Source organism: Choristoneura fumiferana, chromosome 12 (assembly GCF_025370935.1).
Source record: "Choristoneura fumiferana chromosome 12, NRCan_CFum_1, whole genome shotgun sequence".
Classification (NCBI taxonomy): Eukaryota; Metazoa; Arthropoda; class Insecta; order Lepidoptera; family Tortricidae; genus Choristoneura; species Choristoneura fumiferana.
The window spans coordinates 7,149,732-7,157,089 of NC_133483.1; the positions used below are offsets into that span (position 1 = coordinate 7,149,732).

The 7,358-nt window shown below is 37.9% G+C and overlaps 1 protein-coding gene across 1 annotated transcript in view; it reads right to left on the reverse strand.

The window, feature by feature from the left end:
* The window catches only part of LOC141433193 (Golgi-associated PDZ and coiled-coil motif-containing protein-like), a 55,359-nt gene that overhangs the window by 20,750 nt on the left and 27,251 nt on the right, over positions 1-7,358 (reverse strand). The gene's annotated exons all lie outside the window — the stretch shown is intronic.

A 7,358-nucleotide genomic window follows, 5' to 3' on the forward strand; every position in this document is an offset into this window, starting at 1 on the left:
CTAGAAAGCTGTAATTTTGCACGAATATATATGTAAACTATGCCGACAAAATGGTACAATAAAAAAATATTTTTTTGAGACATTTTTTCAAACCATCGGAATCGATTGTGCTCTTGATTCTGAGTAGGCAAAACCATATTTGTTACAAAATTGAAAAAAGGGACACTTGTTTTTATAGAAATTTACTAATATTATTAGCTTGTATTTTATTGTACAATTGGGCCCTTGTACCTATTTCTGGGACCGCGAAAAACCATAGCAAGTGGTAGCGCAAACACACCGAAATAATTCGAAGCCATAAACACAAACATACAATGGTTTATGAGCATTCCACTTTGCACTAAAATTGGCAGCGAAATTATATGGGTTCATAGGTACCGGGGTCGGGCCATGAATCATCGACTACATCTGCATTGTAGGTACCCTGGGATTGCCAACCACCTGCAATCAAGACTTAACAATTCTAACGCAATATTTACATGTAAGTGCTTGGTGTATACTAAAGCAGAGTTAGAAATAGTTAGAATGCTTGATAGGCAGAGCCAAGCAGCACGTTTTATATGAATGTTTTCTTTGAACGCGCATAAAGCGCATTTCATTACCAATTCCGCGATGCTCGCGTCGGATGTGGGAGCAATGATCAATGAGCTGAGCAGCCCCGTGCTGGCTAGTGACCGAGACTAGGAACGGGTTTGTGCGACCAGCCGCTGTTTGCGGTCACGACGTCGAGGATGGCTGCATGCTCCACCGAGCCACAAAGTGGACCGCAAGGATTTATCCCGCCGCCAGCACGCCAGCCCCTACTGTCGCCGACCAATAATTCTTAGAACACGTAATAACGAGCGTTACACCGCGTATCGGATAATAACACAAACAGGGGAAGCACAATGGCAACGGTGACGTGCAGTTTTTGGATAAGCCTATTTGGGTAAAGCTGCGCGTGTATATGTCGATATGTCTTCTCATTCAACAGTCACGTACGTGGTACGAAAAGCCGGTCCCGCATCATTTGCGAAAATTACTATCGTAAAACTATTCCCCGCCACGCCGCATGGTCGACGGGTTATATAAAAAAATATAATTCACACGGTAAAGGTACATCGATTATAAAATTTAAAATGCCTTTCCCGTATAAAATGCAAATGATATGCAGTTCAATACGCAGAACCGCTCATGTTAACATGCAAGAAAATTATTGCCTGTCAAACATGACATCCATTTAAAAATAGTGTGTATATCAATTTTTAATTAATAGTTTTAGCTAGCTTCACAATTTATTTACTTTGGCCGCTACAATATTACTGTCACTTCCTACAAGCAGTGCAGTGCAGATAGGAAACCGCTTACGCTAAAAATGGCTTTAGCTGGGGTTAATATATTTGGAGAGAGCATCTAGAACTAAAAGATAGGCAGGCGCAGTTGCCATACAGCAGACCTTTTAGGGTCTGAAATTCTTAATTAAGTAGGAACGCGAGAAGTCGTTCCCCCTCGATTTTACTACTTAAGAGACTAAAGTCAGAGGTCAATATACTTACTGAATTTTGATGACGATATTATCACTATGCTACGTAATGTTTAGTTGAGCAGACAATAAAGCCATTTACTTTAACTACTAATAGTGTGGGCAGTGCTACTAGGCGATCAGGGTATGTTGGATGTCAGGGAAAAACCTATGCGGGGCAAGGCAAGAAGCGTAAATATGGGGAGCCCGTACACAGTTCCTACAAAAGTATATAATTTAGCTTAACTCAAAGAAGTCAAAATAAAAAAACGGCCAACAGCGTGTCGGACACGCCCGAAATAGGGTTCCGTAGCCATTACGAAAAAATTAAGTAATATTTTTCTAAGGATTTCGTATTTTGTACCAGCTCTAGCGATATACGTATTTACAAGTTTAAATTACCGTTAAACAATATAAGAAAGCCAGATCAGATGGTGTATCTCATTATAGAACCAATCTAGGAGAACAACACGTTAATCAATGAGATAGTTAAGGCCTTTACATCCGTTCAGAGTAGTCTGCTACACGGCCACTACCGAGAAAGTCTTTCACTGTTTTTTACAGCCACCTCTTTTACCGATTGATTTTATAAGTCAACGCGTACTTTAAGAGCTGCAAAACAACTCAATCTTATAAGGAAGTAAAATCGTGTGTTTATAAATTTTATTTTTATGGCGATATACGTTTTGCCATAAATAAACTTACTTTTTAAGATTTTGACTCTTATCTAGGTATACAGGATGACCTGAAGGTTGATGTGGATATTTTACTTCGGTTTAACCCATATAAGCTAGGATAAATAGGCTAGGTTTACATAATAACAATTGATATTTACATAGGATGTAATTTAAAAAGAGTAAGTAGAGTGTTTCAAAAGAGTAGGAAAGTAAACGACAGATATCCAAATTTTAATCTAGAAGGTTAGACGTTTCGAATCGCCAACATACTTAAATACAAGACTTAAATAATCAATTAAATTTAATTGGCGATGTGTGTGCGGTATCCTTGGCCTGTTTACCTCACAGCCTCTTTATTGCTTGCGTACGTGTTTAAAGGTCTGTATTGTAAACATCTCATGTGTCAATTTGTAGTAAGCGAAGAATTTCAAACGCAGGATCATGCTTCTCTCAGACACGTATGCAACATTTCATTGCATTCGCGCAATCCAATAAACCGAAGTGCAATGAAGTGCAATAGTAGTTTTAGTAATCAGGAAACATCGAAGTTTACGACTCTTATAAAGCAAGAACGATTCATCAACACTCCGGATAATAGCTAATGTAAAATAACAAGAATAGGTACATTCATACCGACCCAGCTGCGGGATGAATCAACATGTTGAGCAAAGACACCAAACAAATCTCACAGTTGGAGAAAGGACTAGGGTAACAAATGAGCATGTCAGTATTATACAAGCCGTAAAAATCAAAATAACTTCTCAATTATGAAAAGAACTAGCAACATATTGTAAATTAAAAATACTGTATTTATGTCATGATTAACAAGAAACAAATATCGAATATGGATTGAATGATAATGTTTGGAAGCTACTAGCTAGTTAATTATGCTACTACCGTGGACATAGACATAGCACGAGCGCGCGTTTATCCTGTCAACGCCGGTGAACTCGTGCTAGCCATTATCATAACTCGTCGCAGAACACGCACGATTTTGTAAAATACCACATTGCACAGCACTAACATAGAAAGATACGTTATGAATTGGCCGCCAACTAACGATGCTAACTTGACATCAAGGTATGTTTGTAACTACGAGTATGTTGACATTATATGTGCGGAAAAGAATTTTAAGCTTAAGGGGCTACCCGAGGTTTTCATCGATTTTTGACAAGTTTTGAATCGTATCTCCTACTTTTGCACTACAGATAGCATTATAAGTCAAACGGCTATCGGTTCTCCAATCTTTTATCTCCATTTTCGTCTACCGGATTTTGAAAAAAAAAAAATTAATACTTAATTTTGTACGATTTTTTTAAACATTGTCTGAAAAAAAAAACACTTATTTCGTATCTCTATTGACGTGAAAGATCTAACATATACGAAATCTACATATTAAGGTTCGTCTTTGACGTCTCTAAAAACTGGTCGAGGGTTTTTCTCGAAAACAATGAACTTTGAAGTAAATATGGCATACTATATTGCTTAAAGCCGTTGTTGTTAATATAATAAGCTACAAAAAACATTAGAAAACTAAGGAATTCAGATCTAAGGTCATTGGGACATGGGATCCCCTTAACAGTCGACTAGTTCTTTCCGTAATAATTCTATGAAATATGTACCATGTTTCTCTGTTTTGCTCTTTAGCATGCTGACAGAGAGCCAGAGAAACCTTTTGTCCGATTTGACACCTCTCGCAAATATTGTTGACAAGAAAATACTCAAGTTTACAATACTCAACTCAAGCTTTACGCACAGAATTTAAAAATAATACATTTGTAGATGCAGGTGTTGCATATTATTCCGTTGAAGTTGTCGCTGCTAAACGTTCTAGCTAGAAATATAAATTGAAGTAGCTATGCATTAAAATCGGGATCACTATTAATACCAGCAGGGCTACTACGAAACTCGAAGTTCGTGTCGTGCGGTCCCTCTGACACTTATACTATTTAATACGAGAGCGAGAGGGACCGCACGACACGAACTTCGAGTTTCGTAGTAGCTCTGCAGAAGCGTAACCGTCGTACGAGTGAATGCCATACAGGTTTATTGCTTTCCTCTAATTATATCCTTACATGGAATAGTAATCATGTTAAGTAGGTTATGAGAGCGAAGCATAATATTCAATCCTTCACGGTGATTATAATTTTATATGATTTTTTTTGCATATGAATTGGATGACACCTACGAGAGTAGGTAGCAGTCCGACCGTGACCATGAGAAAAAGCAAATCGATACAGATATTTACAACCAATAAAACTATAAATTCAGGCGAATCAATACTAAGTCGCACTACGTCTAAATTGGCTGCTATAAAAGCATTTTACCGGCACGAACTGCCTAACGCGTGACTTATAAATCTACAGAAGAGAAGTTGCAATTTAATCATATACCTAACAGGATACGAAGCTGAATTGGTGGTGACGATGACCGACGGCTAGCTACATAGACGTAAGTGCTTACTGTAAACTTTATTACTGCACTAGGTTAGATTAATCTGTTACGGGCAATAAATCACAACTTTATGATTCAATAAAGCGACAAAAGCCAGCAAATTTCTTTCAAAATATTTTAATTATAACCTGCAAATGAAATGTACTGTTTAACAAAAATGGGTTCATACATGAACAAAATTTTAACCACATAATATGTAAGACAAATTATCTTATAATTAGATATGCTTGAATTAATTACGAGTATACAACTGATTCGAATAATACCCAATAATATACTAATGTGTTGCTCATTAACCGAATAGAATTCACTTAGTTAGTACCTACTTACGCGTCCCGGCCGAATAGCCGCTTCGCTCAGTTTCCAGTCTTGAGCTTATCGCAAACTATACCTCTTGGGACATGCATTCCTGTCCAGTATTTATACGTAGTAGAGTAGTCTACATTCTGATTGAAACGATTATAGCGTTAACAAGAAACAATTCCAAGTTACCAATATCCAAAGCAATATAATTATGCACAATAAATAATGTGCACGGATACAAGTTTGCTTGGCAGGAAAGAGCAATTGGCCACCCGTACTGACTACCCATACGCTCCCGTAAGGCTAAACCTATAAAACCTGTCGGCGAGTAACGCGACCGGCAATGGGCATGCTCCGTGGTAATCGAAAATTGTAATTGGCTAATAGCTATACAAGCACAACCGCCAATCCTGTATGTACCCTGCAATTAGTTGCAATGTCACTTTGGGAGTTTTCACTGGTGCACAGTATATACGACAGGACACAGGAAGCTATTTTTTTAAACCATTTAATAGTTAACAAACTTAGAAATAGTACTGAATAATAATTAAATAGTAATTAATTAGCTTGTCTGGCTGTCTGTTAGCTGGGTCAATCAACTATTTAGTGAATGTTATTCTGTCCCGTAACTTAGGAGACATTACACTTTGTTCGAAAAATGTTTGCAATGTATACTATTAAGCATGCTTAGGAGATGAGCCATATGACGGAATTGCCTTAAAACTATAACAACTCCTAACTTTTAATGGATTTGTACCCCATAAAATCATACTTTTAATAAGTCACGTTAACAAGCTACACTAAAAAGTAGACTGACCCAGCAACCTCTTCATGCTTACACCGCTTAACCAAGTTTGATGAAATCTGGTATGGAGGTAGTTTGAGACCCGGAGAAAGGAGAAAGGATAGTTTCATCCCGAAAAATTGCATAGCTTTCACAGGAAATTTTTAGCCGACGAAGTCGCGAGCAAAGGCTTATTCAGTATATAACGTCATTCTTTTATCAAATAATCATTCTAAAAAAACAAACCGGAGATGTCTGACGCGATAAGTGTTTCAATTCAAGTAAGCATTCCACGTAACGATCAGCATTCAAATAAACTTATTGATACAGTGACTACCATGACTCTACCAAGTAGCGAAATTGCCGGCAGATACCTTCTTATACCAGTAACCGAGTATGGTAATGTAATGTTGTCATTGGCTTTCCGAAGTAGCTTTAAATGGATGCTGCTAAGCCAAATTATTGAAATTATGTAAAACTTACACATGATGATGGTTAACTTTGAAAAAGTACATTTGTATTTGTTGGCAACCCCAACACTAAGGTACAGCACCATCTCGATTGTCGACACTTTGTTAGACTTAAGATTTTTCCCTTCCCTTCTCTGTGCACCTGTGCGAGCGCAATACACGTTTTTACCGAGTGAGAATCAATTTTTATTTATAAAATCCCCAGCACGCCTAAAGCTAGCCCTATCAAATAAATACAGTGCCTGCTCAACAGTATTAGCTCTAATGAAAACATTGAAGGGAAAGTGTATTTATATAATTGAAAGTAGCAACAGAACCAATATTGATTGCGTTTATCGATAGAGCGTATGAGAAGCTTAATATTTACGACGTGATGCAAGCGGCACAAGTGTTTGAATTAACTACATCGCATACAAAACACGAGACGATGCGACATCGTTTCACCATAAAATGAACGTTACTCTCATAGAGTATTCCTTTTTCTTAATTAGTGTCTAATCAATGAACTCATTTAGTCAAATTCTATATACAATTTATGGGCCTTCGACTACGATCTTTCTCACGCATTCTACTGAGTAAGCCTGTTGAGATTCAACGGTTATTACTTACTTTAAAAAAACCCAGTGATGCCGTGCACTTCTTGAGTTCTAACGTTTTGTTTACCTAAGTTATTTAGGTTTCTATCACTAATATTTTAAATACGAAAGTGAGTTTGTTTGTTGGTATGTGAACCGATTGCCATAAAATTTTGCACACGTTATATTAGAAGACCAGAATACACACACACACACACACACACACACACGCACACGCACACGCACACGCACGCACGCACGCACGCACGCACGCACGCACGCACGCACGCACGCACGCACGCACACACACACACACACACAAAACATCACGCCTGTATTCCCAAATGGGGTAGGCAGAGCACACGAAACGTTACCGCTTCGGAGCCACTTTTAGCAATTTTAGGTTTTAAGTTTGACAAGAACGGTACAATAGTGACAGGTTGCTAGCCTGACGCCTACGGTATACCTTAACCTATATCCTCAGAACTAACCACCAAAACCAACCAGAACCAGACCAGAATAAATAATAGGATATCATTTATCCCGAAGAAAATGTTTATTTCTGAGGGCGCGCGATAAACGAATTTTTAGCAG